Genomic DNA, 24,129 nt, shown 5'->3' with positions numbered 1-24,129 from the left:
GTGTGAAGCATCATACTGTATTGGAGTGTCCTCATATTGTGTGTTTGGGCATGGTACTGTGTGTGAGTGAATCATAGTATGTGTGGTGAGCTGTGAGGTTCATCATATTGTGTGTGGAAGCTGTGGAAACATCATACTGTTTGGGGGGCTGTGGGGACATCATACTGTGTATGGGGAGCCGTTGATCAAGGCACAAGAACTGACTAATAGGAGTAATGTAATTTACTGCTTTTTATAAACTTTATAAAAAGCAGTAAATTATCTGTTTAAATTATCTGTTGCTGATAAGAGAATGTGTCACAATAAGCCCTATCATAAAGGGCCTGTTACACATAGCGATATCGCTAGCAATATCGCTGTAATGTCACTGATTTTGTGACGCAGCAGCGATATTGCTAGCGATATCGCTACATGTGATACTTACCTCCGACCGGCTCCCCCGCTGATTATCGCTGATCGCGCGAAAACGTCCTGGACCATTTCTTGTCAGGCGCTTCCTGCTGGGCTTCCTGTGGCGCCGACGAGCGACGCGTGGACGCGGGCGGGAGAACGTCAGGATCGCCGCGTCTGACAGGTAAGTAGCGACCCCCGACCCCTGTTATGTCGATGGTGAGATCTGCCTGTTTGGCAGCTCACTAGCGACCACTTAGCGATGCACCAGCGATCCATATCGTTGTCGGGATCGCTGGTGCATCGCTAAGTGTAACGGTACCCTAACATGTACTAGAAGTAGAAGCAACATACTCTAAAATAATAATATATTAATTATTGAGCAGAATTATTTAAGTTTATTGGTTACCTCCACCACAGTCATTACATCTCATGCAGCAACTCCGGAAAATTAATTGCCCACTCCAACACATACAACTACATAAAAGAAAATAACTAAACCTGACATCACTGCAATGGTTTCAGAGCTTAGTGGATGAAAGCAATCTGATTGGAAAATGTCTGGTTAACATGGGTCAAACCTACACGGCGATGTATCTTCCGGCATTGAGCACAGATCATAATCCACCTCAGGCTAGTTTCACACTAGCTTATTTTCCACGCACCATGTTGCATTTTGGCGCGTTCGGCGCACCTTCAAAAGTGCGCAGCGCACGCTAAAATCCTACTAGCGCACGGCCAGCGCAGGTCTGCGCACCCTATGCTAAAGATAGGGTGCGCAGATCGCATGCAGCCGTGTGCGATGGTAGGTGGCGATGACCGGATTTGGCGGGCAGGGAGCCGTCAGGGGGCGGGGCTTAGCGGCACCGAGCGCTGCGTGGAAAATAAGCTAGTGTGAAACTAGCATAAGTTACACATCTTCCCCTGATGACTCATAACATGGCTAATCATGGGATGTGGCTTCAGTTTCAGAAGAATATGAGAGTCCCGATCTTCACTCCTGACGATCACAGGCATTCAATTTCACCGTCATATTTTTTATTGTGATTTTACATTGGGAACATGGCATAGATGTTGTCAGCTATCTGGCCACTAGTGATTTGGGGCTGATAGGCATGTCTCACAGTTATGAAAAAATATGCATATGTACTAGCCCTAAAGTTGAAAATATATGTCCCATCAATATTGGATTGACACAAACCCCAATATTCATATCTGACCATAGGCACTGAACTAACTAGTTCGTGGCAGACGTCCAGTTTCCTCCAAAAAGAACAAGAGTTACCGCTAAAGGTGTTAGATTTTCACTTCCTTTCCTCTCAAAATCTATGAATCTCTGTCTTCCTGACTTCTTCCCGGAATGGATACCCTAGTTGAATTATTTGGTCACTGCATGCAGTTGCATCTTCAAAGGGAGTTTTAATTAGTTTTCACTTCTGAGCAATATTTACTCTCTTCCCATATGTTAAACATGTGGTCTTATTACCAAGAGGGTTTTAGATTGTAAGCCCTCTTTCTCCTCGAGATTTTAAGCTTTCTGTGACACAATCCAATAATAGGTCTGACCTGTAGCCCATGAGCAGGCAGAGGCTGCATTATAGACAGCATGTATACACTGTGACATAGGCAGAATAAAGGCAACAGCATTTGATAGGATGTTGAAATTTGGAAATTGATACTCAAGCTGTGTTCTAAAGCTTAATTTACATAGGCACATAATAGAGACTGAGAATTCTTACAAATACTCGTGTCCCGATTAATGGCTTGTCTATGTAGACGGCCAGACACCCCAGGAACAAGCGAAATACTCATTCGTCAGCTGTTCTGAGTTTTAAGCTTTCATCCTGTGTGACCTGTATGTGTTTCTTAGATCTTGATATTCTGTTTGCACAGAACGATCATATTATTGATTGTTCTATGGCAATGGAAGTGCAGTTGGCCTCTCTAAACAGGCTATTAAATGCCCGCTTATTGGCTTACAGGTAGAGGATCACCGGATGTGGGTAGCCATTGAAAAAACAACCTTTAAATAAGAGTAAGTTTACTTTAAAGTGTTTTGCCAACTTGTTGAGTCAGTAAACTTATTACACAGACCTTGCTTCTGGGAGTTACAGATTAACCCAGTCAACAACCCTAGAGAAATCACTGTCCAGTCCCCAAGATCACTGGATTATCTCCCGCTCTTTTTCTTTTTTGATTGTCAGGATCTACTCCGGGTTTGTTTTCTGTCTGCTCAACGAATTCATGAAGTAATTATTATCTCGTGTACCGGAGATAATTATGGTAAGAGCTTACAAATATTTAACAAAGAAGTTGCACACAGCTGTGTTAAGGTTCATTACACTGTGAGATTATCATAAACGACCATTGCTCAGAACAGGACCAGACTGCACTGCTGAGAACAATGGCAGCCTATGCGCGTAGAAGGATCTGTTAGAATGTTCAGTGCCCATCTCAAGAGTGGTCTACCTATGTAAACAGGCTATTAAACCACCGTGATGGGTAAATACGGTATTACCAATCAGCGGTCATTTAATGCTGCAAAATCTGCAGGTGCAATTGCACCCTTACAGGGTTTTGCTGCAGGCCAAATTGGGGGTCTGAAGCAGATTTCACCTTCAGTAATTGCAAGGGGAGAAATCAATGTCTCACAAAGAATTGACATACCCCAGATTTGTAAACCTGCTCCGCATGTAAATTTCTGCATTGATATTTTCCGTATTTAAATGAGATTTGCTAAAATCTCATCTACTTAACTGGTACCATATTAAGCAGCAAGTTTTCTGCCCTTAAATCGAAACTGAAAATTTATCCCAAATATGCAATCTGTACTCGGTACCAGAGCTTCTAATGGTAGAATTGATCAGACTAAAGCATATTTTAAGCATTACTTCAGTGTTTTTTTTCAGTGCTGGAGTGGTGTTTCTAATCTAAGGCACCTGAAATATAGAAATAAATGCAGCTGAACGTTCCGATCCGAGTGCCGGCCTCACTGCCGGGTATTGACGTGCGAGACTCGTGTGAGTTTCTCGCAAGTGATTATGAGCCCTTATACTTACTCACCGCTGTCTTCTCCCTTTTTCGGCACTGCTCAAGTTCTGTGGCATCATCTTGTGGCAGCAACTTCTGACTGACCGCAAGTCAGAAGTAATGGTCACAAGCACTTAATTTAAGTCTGAGAGCCAGTACGAGGCTCATATAGACTTGTATTGAAAAGTGACCTCCGGCTCGTACGTCAAAAACTGGAGCTATCCAACACTTCATAAACTGGAGACCAGGACCAGCGGCAATAGAAGGTGAAGATGATGGCAGGTAAGTATAAGTGTGGCACCCCTGAGGCTCAGTCGCCACAGAGGTACTGCACCTTCTCCTAAGGTGTAGTGCCCCACCATCCGGGTAAGTTGGGAACTCCTTTCCACGCTCCAACACTTGCATCCCACACGACAGGGTAGTTCAGCACAACCACATTGAGGTGTCTCTCTCCTCCTAGACATTAGGAGTGCCTTGGTGGTTCCCTGCTTGGAACACTGGATGTGCTGGGAGGTGGGTGGAGTTGAGATCCATATAAAAGGTTGGGAAGGTTTAGAATTTCAGATCAGTCTGAGGAGTGGAGTCTGGAGGTCAGTCTGACGGGAGGTCAGGTGGGAGAAGGACAGTCAGTCAGGAGAGTCTGAGGACGGGTCCGAGGAGAAGGAGTGCTGCAGCTGCGTCAGTGATCTGAGCCAGCTGGCACGGGAAAGGAACAGAAGGAGAAAGACGTAGAATTGCAACCTAAGCTTCCATAAGAGAGAGAAGGATCAGTGCGGAACGAAGGAGTAGGAGAACAGAGAGGAGACGTGGGTTGGAAGGAGAACCCTGCCTATAGGTTCTCAGCGCAAGACCGGGGCCCGGTCCCCGAGGTTATATGGACACTTATGGTTCTGCAGCAGGCACCGGTGGAGGAGTTGGCTGTAAATGCACTACTCCCATCTAAGACTTGGGGCACAACAGCAACTGAATAGAGAGCCAGGACTCCGGAGAAGGGAGTCCCCAAGAGAGGCTACAGCTGTCTGCTATACGAGTAGAGTTGTTAGGAACATCTGACAGGAGGAACTCCAGAGTACCACGGTACTGGAGCTCTTCACACCTTAAGGCGCAATAGAGGAGTCGTTCAGGAAAGGTACATGTTGGCGGAGTGTTGGAGAGGAGAATCCTGACTTGCCCAGGAGGTTGATTGAGTCTCTGCCCCGGAGGACACGGCACAGAAGCAGGCACCAGTGTGTACCACGGACTGTGAGTAAAGCTTTGGAACTGCAGTCCCTGGTGTCTTCCATTCATTTGTGCGCTAACACCGTCAGCACTGCTACATCTGCGTACCAGCATTCCTCACACCACCTGCGCCTATCCTCCTCTATTGCAATTACACTGCCCTGGGGTTACAGCTTCACCTGTGGGGAGCTACACCATCTATGCTGCAACACACCATCAGCCCCAGAGGATCTGCACACAGCGTTGGCTTAACATCTTGCTTGCCAAACACCACAGGTGGTGTCACGAACTATTCCATTCCACTTAAACTACATCACATTCCACCATTACTTGGGCGCCCAGGGCCACGGACCGGGTCACCGCTGCTGTGACACATCCCACTGACACCGGCCCGGTACCGAGTACCCCACAGCCCTGGGAGGGCGACCCATAAGTCTAGGGTAAGGAACCTTAGATTAGAAGCTGCACTCCAGCGCTGGAATAAAAGCAAAACAAAACACTGGAGTGGTGGTGCCTTAATGACTCAACAACTAAAAAAAACACTGGATGATCCAGATTCAGAATAATCTTATCCTGAGTCTTATTCTGTAATTTCGCCTCTGACCTTTAGGTAGATCCAGGAAGAACAACCACAATTATCTACTTTAAACAACGTACATTATACTAACTATTCTTAGCTGACTAGATCTTAATGGTTACCATGCATGTCTATTCCTATACAAAAATCATAAAAATTCCTGAGAAGTGTCCAGATATTTTAAGCATTTTGTGCAAATTCCTTATATGTCTTTTACTGTAATCACACCATTTATGAGCCTTCATCAAGCCACAGGCTGAGTCTCAGATGTCTGCTGAGTTTCCCTTACTGCTAGCACCCCTCTGACATCTCCTTCTGCCAGGGGAGAAAGAAATTGTAAATGGGTGTGGACAGGGGTGAGGCCTGGGCTTTGCCAAAATTTGCTACAATGTGCTACGCACGCCACATTATCTGTCCCTCTTTTTGTTCTTCAAACGTTGGGAGGCATGCATAAGCATATATAAAGATATGTACTTATACTTATATAAGCAACATATACAGTTAGGTCCACAAATATTAAATTTTGTCTGAAGCATGTGAAATGCTGCTCAATGGGTTTGCGAACTGGTGAGTGACTTGGCCATTGCAGAATTTTCCACTTCTATGCCCTAAAAAACTACTGGGTTCATTTTGTAGCATGTTTTAGGTCATTTTAGGTCCACCTGTACTGTGAAGCACAGTCCAATCAACCTTGCTGAATTTAGTTGAATCTGAGCAGAAAGTATCGCCCTGCACACTTCATAATTCATCCGGCTGCAATAAACACTAGTGACCAAGTGCCATTGGAGGCCATACGTACCCATGCCTTCACACTACCTCCACCATATTTCACAGAAAATGCAGTGTGCTTTGGAAAATGAGCAATTCCAAACCATCTCCATACTAATCATTCTGGTACAGTTTCATCAGTCCAAAGAATGCTTTTCCAGAGCTGGACTGACATATTTAGATCTTTTTTTAGGCAAAATCTAATCTGGCCTTTCTATTTTTAAGGCTGATCAATGATTTACACCTTGTGGTGAAACCTCTGTATTTGCTCTCAGGAAGTCTTTTCTTTATGGTGGACCAAGATATTGAAACACCTACTTCCTGGAGAGCAATCTTCACTTGGGTGAATGTTGTGAAGGGATTTTTCTTCACCATCGAAAGGATCCTGTTATCATCCATTACTGTTATCGTCCGTGGACGTTCTGTCCTTTTGAGTTCCCAAGCTCACCACTGTGCTCTTTTTTTTGGCAGAATGTTCAAAACTGTTGATTTGACTGCTGCTAGCATTTCTGCTAGCTATCTGATGTTTTTTTTCTTTTTTTTTCAGCCTAATAATGGTCTGTTTCTTTTCCATTGAGAGCTTCTTTAACCACATGTTGTGGATTCACAGCAACAGCTTTAAAATGCAAATGCCACACCTGGAATCAGCTTCAGACTTTTTACTTGCTTAACAGATGTTCAGTTAACAAGGGAATAGCCCATGCAGGCTATTTAAAGAGCTCTTGAGATAATTGTCCAGTTACTTTTGGTCCCTTCAAAAAAAGGCAGCTACATATTAAGGAGCTGTAATTCCTAACCCCTTACTCCAATTAGGATGTGAATGCCCTCAAATTGAAGCTGAGAGTCTGCACTTTATGCCCATATTGATTATATAAATCAGACCTGAATATGTTTTGGTAAACAGCCGAAGTGCCAAAACATTTGTCACTGTCCAAGTATTTTTGGACCTAACTGTATTGTTGAGATTCTTGTAAACTAAATACTGTAGGTTTGAACTTAATAAGAATGACCCCTCTGTGCTTAATACTTGATGTGATATTTTTCTACAAATTTTGTGTTTTGCCTCCTATAGTTCTTTTGTCATTGTTATTATTATTTATTTATTTATATTGCACCATTAATTCCATGGTGCTGTAATTGTAGCACTTTCTGATATGTATTAGTATTATTTTTGCTTTTACATAATAACAATGTTCAATGGCTGAGCTGCACTACATTGAATTGTAGTATGAGTTTACTAGCAGATAGCATACAATGTATATGGCTGAAATCAGGGGCGTAACTATAGTGGATGCAGGGAGTGCAATCGCACCTGGGCCCTTGAAATCAAGGGAAACAAAAGGTCTCTGACTTATTTGAGAAGACCATTTTACTTAAGACAAGTTATAGTTGGGGACTCTGTAGTTGATTTTACATTGGGGCACACAAGTTTCAAGGTACTCCACGAATTGAATTTAATTTCTTACTTTTGATTACATATTTATTTAACTAGTATTTAAGGCTATTACCGTATATCATCATCATTACTTCGGCTGTATGTTTTCCATCTGGAGGTTCGATGACTCAAGGTTTTTCCATATGGTTTTAAAGCTGGACTGCTGTCATCTAGTGGTCACACACAGGATAGACTAAAGGCCCCGTTACACATAACGATGTCCCAGCGATCCCACCAACGATCCGACATGGATGGGATCCCTGGGACATCGTTAGGCTGATCGCTGGTGAGCTGTCACATAGACAGCCCCTCTAGCGATCAGGACCAGCATGCACGCTGGTTTACAAGGTAAACAGCGGGTAACTAAGAGCCGCGCGGCTCTTAGATACCCGCTGTTTACATTTGAAACCACCGTCCAGCGTCACTGATCGCTGGTCTCTCGCTGCCACACACAGCAATGCGCGCTGGCCAGCGGGAGACCAACGATCAAAAAACGGCCTAGGACGATGGAGCACGATCAGCGATACCCGGCAAGGGGGCCGGTCGCTGATCCATGTCACACACAGCGATTTCACTGGCGAGATCGCTGTGGCATCACAAATTCAGCGATCGGGTGCGTTAATGGAACCCTTTATGTATACACGTGCATGGTAAGTAATGTTTTTGATCAACTCATATGCTTTATACATTTAGTTTTTTTTGTGAAGCAATTTTAGTACTTTGGATTTTAACAAAGAAATAGCAAATAGAATAACTTCCAGATTATGAATTTATATGAATAAAATATCTTGATATCTGCAATTACATCTAATAATATCTTATTCTAGTAAAATTCATGAGCTGATCTGCATGAGAGCTGCCTCTAAGGGTGTGTGCACACGGTGCGGATTTTGCTGCGGCACAGCGGATTTGCCTCTGCGGATCCGCAAGCAATGTACAGTACTATGTTAGCCAATGGCTTTTAAAAACCGCATTGCACATGCTGCATATTTTTCCGCGTGGATTTGCTGCGGTTTTAAATCCGCAGCATGTCAATTCTTTCTGTGGATTCCTCAGCGGTTTGACACCTGTTCCATTGTCCAGGTGTCAAAATGCAGGGGAAAACCGCAGGCAAATCCGCAGGTAAACAGCAGGTCACTTTACCTTCGGATTTACATGAAAATCCATGCGGAAAAATCCACAGCTCAATCCGCACTGTGTGCACTCATCCTAAGGCCGGGGTCACACTAACCGACGCAAAATACGGTCAGTATTTTACATGCGTAATACGGATGACAGACCCCTAAAATAGTGCTCTGTATGTCATCCGTAATCAAGGTGTGGTCGCGTATTTTGCGCATGTCAGCATCCGTATGCAATCCGTATGGCATCCTTATGGCGAGATTTTCTCGCAGGCTTGCAAAATGGACATATAATGGAGCCCTATGACAGGGTTTATAACAGAAACCAAAGAATAGATATAGACACATAGAATGCGCATATATATATATATATATATATATATATATATATATGTGTATTCTATGTGTCTATATCTATTCTTTCGTTTCTTTATTAAACCTGTCAGTGTGAGTTTACTGTATAGCGCACTGAATTGCCGGCTTTGCTAAAAGACACCGGGTGGGTATTTCTCGCAAGTCACATGTGTGGTCCGTGTGTAATCCGTATTTTTTGCGCACCCATAGACTTGCATTGGCGTACTACGGCCGTAGTACGCTGACAATCGCAGCATACTGCGATTGGCACGGACCGTAGAATACGGATGAGAAATATACGGCTGGTGCGAGGGATCCCATAGAGAATCATTGGTCCGTGTCTAATGCGTGCTTTTAGCGCCTCTCACTCGGCCGTATTCCTCGCCAGTGTGACCCCGGCCTTAGGCTATGTTCACACGTAGCGGAACTCTTGCGGAAATTACCGCGAAAGTTCCGGATTCCATTCCGCGGGAAAATCGCATTTTAAATTCCCAAGATTTTCCCGCAGAAAAACTAGCGTTTTGCAAGCGTAATTAGCTTGCAGAATGCTAGCGGTTTCCAAGCGAACTGTAGCATCGCTTGGAGAACTGATTGACAGGTTGGTCACACTCGTCAAACATAGTGTTTGACGAGTGTGACCAACTTTTTACTACTGATGCTGCCTATGCACGCTCCCGATCCCAGTAATCCTTTGCGAGAATGACCGCGATCCCTCGAGAACGGATGCCATCACTGTCATTCTCGCAAAGGATTACTGGGACCGGGAGTGCAGAGAACGGCGGGAAGGCTGCGCGGGACGCCGGAAGGTAAGAATAACAATATTTTTTATTTCAATTCTATTTTTTACAGGGATATGTTACCCAGAGCCCGGAGGACAGTCTCCTCTCCTAAGGACCGTGGGTACCATCCGCAAACGTTCTGCTTACTTTTCGCATGGTGTGCACAGCCACATGCGGAAAGTAAGCAGAACAATGCATTCCTATGGGTGCGGGATCGCCGCGATTCCGCTAAATGAATGAGCATGCTGCGTTTTTTACCGGGAAGCGATTCCGCCGCGGAAAAAACCGCAGCATTAGCACAGCATTGCGGAATCCCATAGGAATGCATGGGATGCTTATTTTTCGCGTTTTCGTGGCAAAATCGCGCATTTAAAACCGCCGCGGAAACGCGAAAAAAACACTACGTGTGAACTCAGCCTAAAAGTTATTTTAAATGAAAGGGAGCGTTACCAGTGTGGCGGATGTGTAGTACCCTGTGGTGGCCACTGTCAGGAATCAGCCAGTTCCGCAAGAGAGTACTTTGGGCCAGTGCCCACCACCGGTAACAGTTGATCGGCAGAGGTGTTGAGTGTCAGACCCCAGCCAATCAGACATTGATGACTTATAAAAAAAAAAGGATAGGTCATCACTGAAAAGGTTGTCGACAACCTCTCGTCCTTTCAAAGTGCTGCAGCTTCAATCTCACAGGCAGCCAGTGTTGCAATATAGCAGTCGTGGAAGATGCTGATGCAAATATGCTTGTAATGAGACAATTAAACAAAGTTCAGTTATACTATACCGTGATAATTAGAGTTGAGCGACTTATGGTTTTTTAGGGTCGAGTTTCGTTTCGTGAAACCCGACTTTTCCAAAAGTCGGGTCGAGCAAGATCGGCCGATTATAGGGAAAAGTCGGGGTCGTCCCGAAACACGAAACCCAATGTAAGTCAATGGGGAATAAAAGTCGGCAGTGAGAGGAGGACAGGAAACACACCTACAGTGCCCATTTGAATGCCAAAAGCATCAATTCTTCTTACTTAAGCTTGTCAACCTTAATTAACTTCATAATACAAGTTACGCACTGAAAAATGGGGGTTATTTGGCTAAAGTTGTGGGGGGGTAGGGCTGGCTCCAGGTTTTCATGTGCCCTGGGCGAAAGAGCGCCCCTTTAACACATACCACAACTCATCATGCTCCGATACGGCAGAGAAATAGCGGTATAGTACAATGAAAAATACTTCACTTTTTACATCTCATGACGAGGCCCATCTATTTCTCCATACAGAATCATTGGTCCCATATAATGTTTGAAACAGTATATGATGAGCTCCACATAATGCTACAGTATATGTTGGTCCCCATGGATGAAGCTCCACTGTCTTATGGGCCCAAATAATGCTCCAAACATAATGGGCCTCATTTCTAATGCTCTAGTGTGTAATGGGCCCTGTAAATGCTGCTCCAGTGTCTGATGTCCACCTTTGGAATGTTCCAGTGTATGGTGGGCCCCATCTATCATTCTCCAGAGTATAGTGCTCCCCAAAAATTGCTGTCCCAACATTGAAAACAATCAAATAAGTCTCCTCGCTAGGGAATCCCCGTACTAGTCTGGACTCCTCGTCGTCCCCATCTTCCATCTCACTGCACAGTATTTCAACCTTGCAAGTGCTGTGATCCTGAGCAAGCAGGGGGGGCCCACTCGTTGGCGACGGCACTGGCACAGGGCCCCTGATAGTACGGTGGTGTGTCTGATGGCGGGTGGGCCGAACCTGCACTTTCATCTGTAGCTTCCTCTTTGTCACCGTGTAAGATGGAACTGTATATGGGAAGGGTAACCTGAGTTTCATCAGGGTCAGATTCAGGCCGTGTAGCGTGCGAGGGGAATGTAGTGGTCTGGGTCAATGTACCAGCAGATTCATCGAGCAGTGGCTGGGCATCAGTGCACTTGTGTCACCCCCAGGAGTACGGTCGCCACAGTGGAATTACCTTCCTCCTAAGGAGTGTGATGTCATGCTTGGGAGCAACAAAGGATCTCTCTAGCAGGTTAACTGATTGGGCGGCGTTATTCCCACGAGTCATGACCCTCCAAACAGCGTTCATGAAGGCAAAGTGTTTGTTTTACGTGGGCAGTATGGTTGCAAAGCTGAACCTTAAAGGAATGTCCAGAAGGGCACCACCAGGAGTGGAGCCTACGGTTAAATTCGACTCCACCTGGGAAACCTCAACCATGCCAGCTACAGAACAGATGCACACATTGCAAGCTTAATTCCGTTAACGAACGAGACTCCGTCATGCCCCGCGGTCCGAGTCCGGCTTACTAGAGGGACACGTGAGGCTCTGGCACATGAGATTGGCCAATAACTGGTGTGTCATGCCCTTACATGTCCGTGGCTGCAAGTGCGCTACACTGAAAAGGCCAGCGTTTGTCGCTTACAGGTGCAGATAACCCGCTGAACGTTAGTGATGGGGATCACTGATTACAATTATTACCCGCGAACGATGATTTCCCAGTAAGTGCAGGTCAACCGCAGTTCCGGAATTAGGCCTAACCGTCATTCCTGAAAAAATGAAAAACTTACGTGTGCAAACCACAGGTGCTGTAGCTTGCTTAACAGCTCGCCAGCCGTTCTCACGCCCAGTATGGATTACACGTGATTGCACAAAGGTGAGAAAGGGTACCATATCCCCGGATAACATGTATGGATAGCGTACACATTCAAAATATATGTCTATACATCAGGAGGCAGGCTCAGACGGTGTTAGGCCCAGTATGGCTTGCACGTGATTGCACAAAGGTGAGAAAGGGTACCGTATCCCCGGATAACATGTATGGATAGCGTACACATTCAAAATATATGTCTATACATCAGGAGGCAGGCTCAGACGGTGTTAGGCCCAGTATGGATTGCACGTGATTGCACAAAGGTGAGAAAGGGTACCGTATCCCCGGATAACGTGTATGGATAGCGTACACATTCAAAATATATGTCTATACATCAGGAGGCAGGCTCAGACGGTGTCAGGCACAGTATGCATTTGACGGCCCAGACTACACAGCGGAGGAGCAGGGAGAGGTAAAGATTGCAAATGCTGGGGCCCTGCCCAAGCAAGGGGGGCCCACTCGTGGGCGTCGGTACTGGCACTGGGCCCCTCATAGTACGGCGGTGTGTCTGACGGCGGGTGTGCACCACCACCATCAGAGACACTTGATTGCACTATGAGGGACCCTGTGCCAGTGCCCGCGCCCAAGAGTCGGCCTATCCACCTGTCCAGGGCAACGGCACTCGCACGGTGTCGTGCGCTAGGTGGTGACCCCGGCCCTGGGGGGGGGGGGGCAGCACAGTTAGGGAGTTTTAGAAAGTGGCATATGTTGATGTTGGACATTCAGCTGATGCAAAAGGCGAAATAGGTCAAGTCCCAGGAAGAGGTGGACCAAAGCAAGCCATTTTTCTGTCACCCTATGTGTCATCAGGGGAAGGTGGGACAGAATCCTTGGAAACCTATGCATGGTTCATTTTAATGAAGGTTAGATCATACACATTTTGGGTTGACAGACGGGTCCTTTTTTCTGTCAGGATTGATCCAGCTGCACTGAAGACTCTTTCCAATAGCACACTTGCAGCTGGGCAAGCGAGCTCCTGTAAGGCATATTGTGCCAATTCAGGCCAGGTGTCCAGTTTAGCTGCCCAATAGTCAAAGGGGAATGACCTGTGTGGGAGAACATCGATATGGGAGGAAAAGTAGTTTGTAACCATAGTTGACAACTGCAGTCTCCTGTCACTTTCCATCGATGCAGTATTACCAGTTGTGTGAGCGGTACTTGAAAAATCAGTCCACAACATTGTCATGAAACCCCAGTCTCCAACGCCACTTCTGCTGTGTGCACCATGAACACCTCTGCCAAGCTGCCCCCGGCCTGTACGGCTCGTGTGAGAACCATCACCGCTGCTGTGTGCTGGGAATGCCTCAAGCAACCGATTTACCAGAGTTGCTTGTTTATTAGCCAATATTAGGTCAAGGTTCTCCTGTGGCATGATGTTTTGTAATTTGCCTTTATAGCGTGGATCCAGGATGCTGGCCAACCAGTAGTCGTCATCGTTCATCATTTTGGCAATGCGGGGGTCCCTTTTTAGGATCTGCAAGGCATAATCTGACATGTGGGCCAATGTTCCCGGTGTCAATGATGCACTGCGAGTGCTGGTTGGAGGAGCACTTTCTGGCAAATCCACATCCCTCCAGTCACACACAAACCCTGTACCAGACCTTGCCACGCCAACATTTTCACTTGCCCCACGAGATGCATCCTCCTCCCCTAAGTAATCATCCCCATCATCATCCTCCTCCTCCTCTTCTTCCTCCACCTCGTCCAGGAGAGGTCCCTGAGCAGACAATGGCTGAATGTCATCAAGGATTCCCTCCTCCTCTTCCTCCTCATCAACATTGGCTGCAGACGCCTGCTCCTTAAGGTGCGTCAAAGTTTGCATGAGCAGACGCATAAGTGGGATGCTCATGCTTAGGATGGCATCGTCTGCGCTTACCAGCCGTGTGCATTCCTCAAAACACTGAAGGACTTTACAGAGGTCTTTCAGCTTCGACCACTGCACACCTGTCAACTCCATGTCTGCTCTCAAAGTGCCTGGCCGTGTATCCACCCACAAATGCATTATGGCCTGCCTCTGCTCGCACAGCCGCTCCACCATGTGCAGGGTGGAGTTCCACCTTGTTGCAATGTCGATAATGAGGCGGTGGTTGGGAAGGTGGAGCAATCGCTGCAGCTTCTGCATACGAACGGAGTGTACAGGCGACCGGCGGATGTGCGCGCACAGTCTTCGCACCTTCTGGAGCAGGGCTGTTAACTCCGGATAATTTTTGAGGAAGCACTGCACCACCAGGTTCAAGGTGTGAGCCAAGCAAGGTATGTGGCTGAGTTTTGAAAGGGCTATGGCTGCCACAAAATTACGGCCATTATCACTAACTACCTTGCCTGCTTCAAGATGTACACTGCCCAGCCATGACTCAGTTTGTCGCTTCAAGTACTCGGCCAGCACCTCGGCGGTGTGTCTGTCGCCCAAACACATCATCTGCAACACAGCCTGCTGACGCTTTCCACTAGCTGCTCGATAGGGGGACACCTCGTGTGCAACAGTGGCAGCTGCAGATGGAGTGCTCGTACGACTGCGCTCTGTGGACGAGCTTTCGCTTCTGGAGGAGGAGGAGGGTCGAACGCCTACAGCCAACTGTTTCCTATACCGTGGGCTAGGCAGCACTGTCCCACCACTGCTGTCCCCTGTGGACCCTGCATCCACCACATTAACCCAGTGCGCAGTGATGGACACGTAACGGCCCTGGCCATGCCGACTGGACCATGCATCAGTTGTGAGGTGCACCTTTCCACTCACTGACTACTTGAGTGCATGGACAATGCGGTCTTTTACATGATGGTGGAGGGCTGGGATGGCTTTGCGAGAGAAGAAGTGGCGACTGGGTAGGTCATAGCGTGGTACTGCATAGGCCATGAGTTTGCGGAAAGCTGCGCTTTCCACCAACCGATAGGGCATCATCTCAAACGAGATTAGTTTGGCAATGTGGGCGTTCAAACCCAGTGTACGCGGATGAGAGACTGAGTACTTTCTTGACCTACTCATAGTGTCTGGGAGGGTGAGCTGGACTTGAGAGCTGCATATGGTGGAAGTAGCGGTGGACAGGGCGGACTGAGAGAGGGTTGATGATGGTGATGGAGTTGGTGTTCTTCTGATGGCCTAGATTCAGTATTTCGTTGATATAACAGTGGGATTCCCTGACTGCTGTGGCCTTGCAACGACACCTCAACATTTGCTGCTGTGCTAACCGGTGGGCTTACAGTGGGGGAAACTATGTAGCGTTGCTGACTACCTTCTTTGTGATCAGTTGCACATGTGGCACTTGAGGTTTGGTGTTGTGTCCACGCTTGCAAGTGCATGCTGGTTAAATGTCTAAGCATGCAACTGGTATTCAAATTTTTCAGATTTTTCCCTCGGCTAAAGGTCTTTGCACACTTCTTACAGATAACCTTGGCCTGATCATGAGGATTTTGTTCAAAAAAGTGCCACACTGCACTCTTTCTACTTTGGCAGACATTTTGCGGCCAAGCACGCTGTGATATTTTGACCCTCTGGACAAGCTGTCCAGCAACTCTTTTGATTTTTGGAACCTGTCTTTGGAGTGCTCAGGGCCTGCCAGATAACAGCTGTTGCGATGTCGATGTCTGCTGTGGATGCTCCTCATCTGAACTATTGGAAGCAGCACCCTCTTCCCCCAATGGATGCCAATCTGGGTCAACAACTGGGTCATCCATCACCTCCTCTTCAATGTCATGTGCACCTTCCTCTGTGTCACCGTGTATGGTGGTATAGTGTGCGGGAAGGGGCACCTGAGTCTCATCAGGGTCAGAATCTGGCTCTGTACACTGCGAGGACAATGTAGTGCTCTGAGTGAATGTACCAGCAGAATCATCTATCAGCGGCTGTGCATCAGTGCACTCCATGTCAGATTCATCTTGGCCTGGGTAATTCACCATTTCACTTGATAATCCAGGCATGGTATGTGAAAACAGCTCCATGGAGTAATCAGTAGTATGGCCTGCGTCATCCTTCAATCTTGGTTGGGGTGAAGGACACAAGGAAAGGTGTGGTTCATGAACATGAGCCTCCAATGACGACTCAGTGCTTTTATTTTTTACAACTTCAGAAGAGGAGGCGATAGAGCTGGAGGCTGAGTCAGCAATGTAAGACAAAACTTTTTCCTGAAGCTCTGGCTTTAAAAGCGGTTTGCCAACGCCTAGAAAACTAAGCCTTCGAGGCCTTGTGGAGCCAGACGATGACGCAGGCTCAACACCTCCTGCATTCGGTCCTATTTTGCTTTTGCCACTACCATCAGATCCACCACCAACACCATCATTACCAGCTGCCAACCCCCGCCCAATTCCACGGCCTCTTCCACCAGCCTTCCTCATTTTTGGTAGAAATGTAGACAAAATCCAACAAACTATATAGTAATGTAAAACAAGGTACAAGGTGTCTATAGGGCAGGGGAGATTTTGAATTTCTGCAGACACTTGTGGACACTGGACACTTTTGGATTGTGTGAGGCCCACTGAATATCAGAGCGCTATGTCACAGGCTCGATGGCACAGGTGTGAAAAAAGTGACTACAGGATAAGGGAGATTTTGAATTTCTGCACACACTAGTGGACACTGGACACTTTTGGATTGTGGGAGGCCCACTGAATATCAGAGCGCTATGTCACAGGCTCGATGGCACAGGTGTGAAAAAAGTGACTACAGGATCACAGAGATTTTGAATTTCTGCACACACTAGTGGACACAGGACACTTTTGGATTGTGTGAGGCCCACTGAATATCAGAGCGCTATGTCACAGGCTCGATGGCACAGGTGTGAAAAAAGTGACTACAGGATAAGGGAGATTTTGAATTTCTGCACACACTAGTGGACACTGGACACTTTTGGATTGTGTGAGGCCCACTGAATATCAGAGCGCTATGTCACAGGCTCGATGGCACAGGTGTGAAAAAAGTGACTACAGGATCACAGAGATTTTGAATTTCTGCACACACTAGTGGACACTGGACACTTTTGGATTGTGTGAGGCCCACTGAATATCAGAGCGCTATGTCACAGGCAGAAATTGGCTAGTGTATCACAAACTACAAGGTGTATGTAGAATAGGAATAATAATAATAATAATAATAATAAATAATAATAAATTTTATTTTTATAGCGCCGACATATTCCGCAGCACTTTACATTTCAGAGGGGATTTGTACAGACAATAGACATTACAGCATAACAATAATCACATACAGTAGATTATAACAAAGACCAAGAGGAATGAGGGCCCTGCTCGCAAGCTTACAGTCTATGAGGAAAGAGGTAGACACGAAAGGTGGGTGGTAACAGTTGCCCTGATTGTATGAACCAGCCATAAAGTGTGTGACAGTACAGACACAGAGGGCTAATGGATGCATAAAGCATGTGGGAACATGATGCAGGAAATCTGGTTATGGTAAAACTTTTGGCTGTGCCACACAGGGATAGATTAGGTTAATGTGTTGAGGCGATAGGCCAGTCTGAATAAATGCGTTTTCAGGGCACGCTTAAAATTGTGGGGATTGGCGACTAGTCGTATTGACCTGGGAAGTGCATTCCAAAGAATTGGCGCGGCACGTGTAAAGTCTTGGAGACGGGAGTGGGAGGTTCTGACTATTGAGGATACTAACCTCAGGTCATCAGCAGAACGGAGGGCGCGGGTAGGGTGGTATACTGAAACAAGGGAGGAGATGTAGGGTGGTGCTGAGCCATGGAGGGCTTTGTGGGTGAGGGTAATAAGTTTATACTGAATTCTGGAGTGGATGGGTAGCCAGTGTAATGACTGGCACAAGGTAGAGGCATCGGTGTAGCGATTGGTGAGGAATATGATCCTGGCTGCAGCATTCAAGACAGATTGGAGAGGGGAGAGTTTGGTAAGAGGTGAGACCGATTAGAAGAGAGTTACAATAGTCCAGACGAGAATGAATAAGAGAAACAGTAAGAGTTTTTGCAGAGTCAAAAGTAAGAAAAGGTCGAATTCTAGAAATGTTTTTGAGGTGCAGATGACAAGAGCGAGCCAGTGATCGAATGTGGGGGGCAAAGGAAAGCTCAGAATCAAGTATGACCCCAAGACAGCAGGCCTGTTGCTGGTGAGTAATAGTGGAGCCACACACAGAAATAGCAATGTCGGGTATAGGTACATTAGTAGAGGGAGGAAACACCAGGAGTTCAGTCTTTGACAGGTTCAGTTTCAGATATAGTGAGGACATGATATTAGACACAGCGTTTAGACAATCGACGGTGTTTTCTAGAAAGGCTGGCGTGATGTCAGGAGAAGAAGCGTATAATTGGGTGTCATCAGCATAGAGATGGTACTGGAAACCAAATCTACTGATTGTTTGACCAATAGGGGCAGTGTACAAGGAGAAGAGGAGGGGGCCTAGAACCGATCCTTGGGGGACCCCAACAGTAAGGGGAAGGTGAGAGGAGGAGGAACCGGCAAAAGATACAGTAAAGGAGCGGTCGGAGAGATAGGAGGAGAACCGGGAGAGAACGGTATCCTTGAGGCCAATGGAACGGAGCATAGTGAGGAGGAGCTGATGATCCACCGTGTCGAATGCAGATATAAGCTTGCAGAGTTGAAAACACAGAGATAGCATTCAGGATTAACTGCTTGCTGACATTGAATGGAGACACAGGAGTGGATTCAGAGCAGAGATTGGAAAAGCTGGTTACCAGATATAAGCTTGCAGAGTTGAAAACACAGAGATAGCATTCAGGATTAACTGCTTGCTGACATTGAATGGAGACACAAGAGTGGATTCAGAGCAGAGAGTGTAGGTCTGTAAGAACGGAACAAGTCCTCCACTTATCCTTCCACAGTGACACACAGATAGCTTCACTGTGGCCGTGATAACAGCCGTTACACGGTACTGAGAGGAGCGTGCACGTACACGGCTGTCCGGTGTACGTAAAATTGTCAAGCTCCGTGTTTTTTAAGTATAAGGACTGACACACGCTGTCTCTCTATAGTTTTGAATGTGATCAAACAGCAAATATATTTAACTGTTTGAAAGCTAGACAAAACTAGTAGGTGCAGGTCTGTAAGAACGGAACATGTCCTCGACTTATTCTCACAGAGTGACACACAGATAGCTTCACTGTGGCTGTGATAACAGCCGTCACACGGTACTGTGTGAGGAGCGTACACCGCTGTATGGTGTGAAAAAATGCAGTACCTCAGCAGGACAAAAAAAAAAATTGGGATTGCTTTTAAAAAAGCAGTTTGCAGAGCAGTGGGTAAACAGCAATGCAGCTGTCAGGAAGCCTTAGAAGGCAGCCTAACAACCAACACCGCTGATCCACCACAATATAGCCTCCCCTTGCACTGCACACACAGTGACTGGTGTGTTGTACAGGCAAAATCGCTAGCAGCAGAAGCAGTTTTTTTTTCTTCTTCCCTGCCTAACGCTCTCCCTAAAGAATCAGCAGCAGCAACCTCTCCCCATGCTAAGATCGGCAGAAGTAAGATGGCGGTCGGCGTGCACGCCCTTTTATAACACCTGTGACGCCCACCAAAGCAAGCCAATCACTTGCATGCCCTTCTGAAAGATGGTGGTGACCCCTGCCTATGTCATCACGTTGCCCACAGTGTCCGTGGATCCTGATTGGCTGAAAAAGAGCGCAAAACAAACTTTTGAAACCCGACTTTGGCGCGTAAGTCGCCAACCTCGTGGCCGACCTCATCCTAGGGTCGGGTTTCGTTTCATGAAACCCGACTTTGCCAAAAGTCGGCGACTTTTGAAATTTTTCGACCCGTTTCGCTCAACTCTAGTGATAATTATTACATGTCTCACACTGGTGACACCACCTTTAATTTAACCCCTTAGTGACTGAGCCAATTTTGACCTTAATGACCAAGCCAAATTTTACAATTCTGAACAGTGTCACTTCATGTAGTAATGACTCTGGAATGCTTCAACGTATCCCACTGATTCTTGTTTTTTTTCGTTACATATTGTACTTCACGATAGTGGTGAAATTTCTTCATTATGACTTTATTATTTGGGAAAAAAATGGAAATTTGGCAAAAATTTTAAAATTTTCAATTTTCAAACTTTTAATATTTAGGCCTTTTAATAGAGACTATTGTCACACAAAATAGTTAATAAATAACATTTCCCACATATCCACTTTACATCAGATTTGGAAACGTAATTTTTTTTTGTTAGGAAGTTAGAAGTGTTAAAAGTTGTCAAGTGATTTCTCATTTTCCCAAACAAATTTATTTACTCTTTTTTTTTTTGGGACCACATCATATTTGTAGTGACTTTGAGAGGTCTATATGACAGTACCCCAATTGACACCATTCTAAAAACTGCACCCCTCAAGGTGCTTAAAACCATATTCAAGAAGTTCATTATCCCTTCAGGTGCTTTACAGGACCTGAAGCAATGTGGAAGGAAAAAATGAACATTTAGCTTTTTTCACAAAAACATTACTTTAGATCCAAACTTTTTTAATTTTGCAGGGGTATCAACAGAAAATGGACCACAAAATTCATTGTACAATTTCTCCTGAGCATGCCAATACACTGTATGTGGTGTGAGAATAATGTGGGAATAGTGGATGAGGGCAGGTATATCTCGCCCAGATACCTTTCCTATGTGGCCTAGTCTGGTCAGTATCTCACCTGGTGACTAATGAATAATGGGAGGCGGATATAAAAGGATGCCAGGTGGTTGTGTGAGTGTCTCAGCCTGGGAACACAGAGAGCCTGTCTGTGTGAGAGACATACGTGAGTGAAAGCAGTGCCCCCTGCAACTGTGGTTTGGCTGGATGGGAGAAGCCCGCCAGTTGGTAGTTAGGTTGTACTTTGTTTAGTTAGTGCCGGACAGGCAAGGATTTGTTTTATGTTTTTTTTCTTTATGCATTGCTTTCACCGTTAATAAACCTGACCTAGTGTCAGTTATACCCGGACCCCGGCTGTGCGCCTGAGTTTCATGCTGAATGCACGTGACCTTTGACCCCAGCAAAGGCGATCCCGGAGTGTTTTATCACATTGTGGTGGAGAACGCGGGCATCACGTTGCAAGCATGAGCATGGAGGATGTGGTGAAAGCGCTGGTACAGTCCACCGCCATCCAGCAAGAAGCTAATCGGGTGATGATGGCCCAGCTGAAGGAGTTGGTGGACATGACAGTTACCGATCGTTTGCTTCTCCAGCAGGTGGCGCAGCGCTTGGCAAGCTTACCTGAGATTAACCTGGAAGCAGAGTCGAGAGTGATTCACGTGAGTCGGTACTGGCAGAAGATGACGACCGAAGATGACGTCGAGGCATACCTGACCACGTTTGAACGGACGGCGGTGCGAGAAAAATGGCCGAAGGCACAATGGGCCGGCCTGATTGCCCCGTTTCTTTCTGGTGAGGCCCAAAAGGCTTATTATGACTTAGAGCCTGAAGCTGCGCAGGACTTTGACAAACTGAAAGCCGAGATCTTCGCCCGGCTGGGAGTGACGACCGCTGTCCGTGCACAGAGAGTGCATCAATGGACTTATCAGCCGGATAAACCACCGCTGTCACAGATGTTCGACCTGATCCACGTGACGAAGAAGTGGCTACAACCCGAGGTGCTGACAGCGCCAGAGATAATCCAAAGAGTCGTCATGGACAAGTACCTGAGAGCTCTACCGCCAGCCCTGAGGAAGTGGGTAAGCCATGGAAATCCTACGACGGCAGATCAACTGGTGGATCTGGTAGAACGTTACTCCGTGGCGGAAGGACTCCGAGACGACACTACCCCTCCTTGTTCTTCATCATCTCCACGTGGAACCGGTAAGACTGTTCCAGGGAGTAGGGGAGAAGGAAAAATCCCTAAGACAGTGGGGGAGGAAACCGGGACTGCCCGCACTGCGAGGCCGAGAGTAACGAACTATGATCTAAGCAAGGGGCACGTTAGGTGTTTCCGCTGCCAAGAGATGGGACACATTGTTGCGAACTGTCCGCTCACTACTGAACCCATGCAGTGTGACGTCACAGACTCTAAAAAACGCATGTCTATGGTTGCACGGGTAGTGAGTGTGAATGCTGGTCAAAAGGATGTGGAAAAACACTTGTGTGATTTAACTGTTGATGGAAAAAATGTGGTGGCATTGTTAGACTCGGGAAGTGTGGTGACTCTGGTGAAGGCCAGTCTGGTGTCAGCCCCGACTGGCCCATCAGACAAATTTTCTGTAACGTGTGTGCATGGAGACACCTGTTCGTACCTCACCACGGTCATATGCATTACTACTTCCTATGGGTCTGTGCAACATAAGTGGGACTCGTCCCTGCGTTATTGCATGATGTTATCTTGGGCCGGGATTTTCCCCACTTCTGGCAATTGTGGGAGAATCAGTTGATGCCCTCGGGTAATAGTGTACATGATTCTTCTCCCAGGGCGCGTGTGGGTCCCGAACCTCTGGAAGAGGTCTCCCTGGAAGACTCGGGGGAAGAGTCTGCTGGAAATGACTTGCAGTTCCCGTTTTCAGTCATGGCGGGTGATACGGAGGAGACCAGGGAAGAGGAGGAGGCCGACAGCCGTCCACCTCCCCGTTTGCCGGATTTGGAAGTTCAGAAAGATGACTTCCAAAGCGAGCAAATAAAGGATCCTACCCTTTCTCAGGCTAGGACAAATGTAAAAGTGATAAATGGGGTACCCGTAGAACGTGGCTCTAGGCTGGCATATCCTTACATGGTCCTGGAGAATGATTTACTATATCAGATAGAGAAAAAGGGGGAAGACACGGTGCAACTATTAGTCGTGCCCAAACCCTACCGGTGGCAGGTGCTGGACCTGGCCCACGGACATGTGATGGGAGGTCACCTGGGTGTCCAGAAAACCACCGAAAGGATATTACACTGTTTTGTTTGGCCAGGCATGCATCATGATATTCGTGTGTATTGTGAGTCTTGCCCTGACTGCCAAGCCTCGGCGCCTAAGCCCCGGTTCTGTAGCCCTTTGGTACCCCTACCTATTATTGAGGTCCCGTTTGAGAGGATTGGGATGGATTTAGTTGGACCCCTTCCATGGTCTGCACGTGGACACCAACATATCCTGGTCATCTTGGATTATGCCACTCGTTACCCGGAGGCCATCCCTTTGCGTAACACGGCCACCAAGACGATTGCCAAGGAACTGGTGCATGTGTTTAGTCGGGTCAGTATACAAAAACAGATACTCACCGACCAGGGGACTCCCTTTATGTCCAGGGTAATGAAGAAGCTCTGCCGGTTGTTACAAATCGAACCGTTATGCACATCCGTGTATGACCCTCAAACAGACGGGTTGGTCGAACGGTTCAATAAAACTCTGAAGCAGATGCTGAGAAAGGCGATAGACAAGGATGGGAAGAACTGGGACTATTTACTTCCGTATTTGCTTTTTGCCATCAGGGAAGTGCCCCAGTCTTCCATGGGGTTCTCGCCTTTCGAGTTATTGTACGCCCGACGTCCTCGCGGTCTGTTAGACGTCGCCAAAGAATCCTGGGAGGGTCAGGTCACTCCGTTTAAAACAGTGATAGATCACGTCACACAAATGCAGGGCCGTATTGCGGCTGTTATGCCTATCGTCAAAGAACACATGATGCAGGCTCAGGGAGCCCAAAAAAGAATCTATGATAGGGGCGCCAAGATCCGTACGTTTGCACCCGGAGATAGGGTGTTGATCCTGGTCCCCACGGTGGACAGTAAGTTCCTAGCAAAGTGGCAGGGCCCCTTTGAGATTAAGGAAAGAGTTGGTGAAGTAAACTACAAAGTATACCAGGCAGGTAAATGGAAACCTGAACAGATTTGTCATGTAAATCTGATAAAACCCTGGAAAGATCGGTCTGCCTTGTCAGCGGAGCTGGCCCGT

At 46.8% G+C, this 24,129-nt stretch overlaps 1 protein-coding gene across 3 annotated transcripts in view; it reads left to right on the top strand.

Moving 5' to 3' along the window:
- The window catches only part of SDSL (serine dehydratase like), a 149,507-nt gene that overhangs the window by 39,600 nt on the left and 85,778 nt on the right, over window positions 1-24,129 (top strand). For 2 of the 3 annotated variants that reach the window (XM_073582572.1, XM_073582570.1), the window contains exon 1: window positions 2,546-2,673. The exons of the other annotated variant lie outside the window; for it this stretch is intronic. The gene's annotated coding sequence lies outside the window, so the exon portion shown is untranslated. Of the gene's footprint in view, window positions 1-2,545; window positions 2,674-24,129 lie in introns of those variants that run through there. 3 annotated transcript variants of the gene reach the window in all.

Source organism: Dendrobates tinctorius, unplaced genomic scaffold, assembly GCF_039654945.1.
Source record: "Dendrobates tinctorius isolate UK_male_01 unplaced genomic scaffold, ASM3965494v1 ptg000073l, whole genome shotgun sequence".
NCBI classification, from domain to species: Eukaryota; Metazoa; Chordata; class Amphibia; order Anura; family Dendrobatidae; genus Dendrobates; species Dendrobates tinctorius.
The sequence above is the reverse complement of the archived record's forward strand: the minus strand, read 5'-3'. Positions and strand labels throughout refer to the sequence as shown.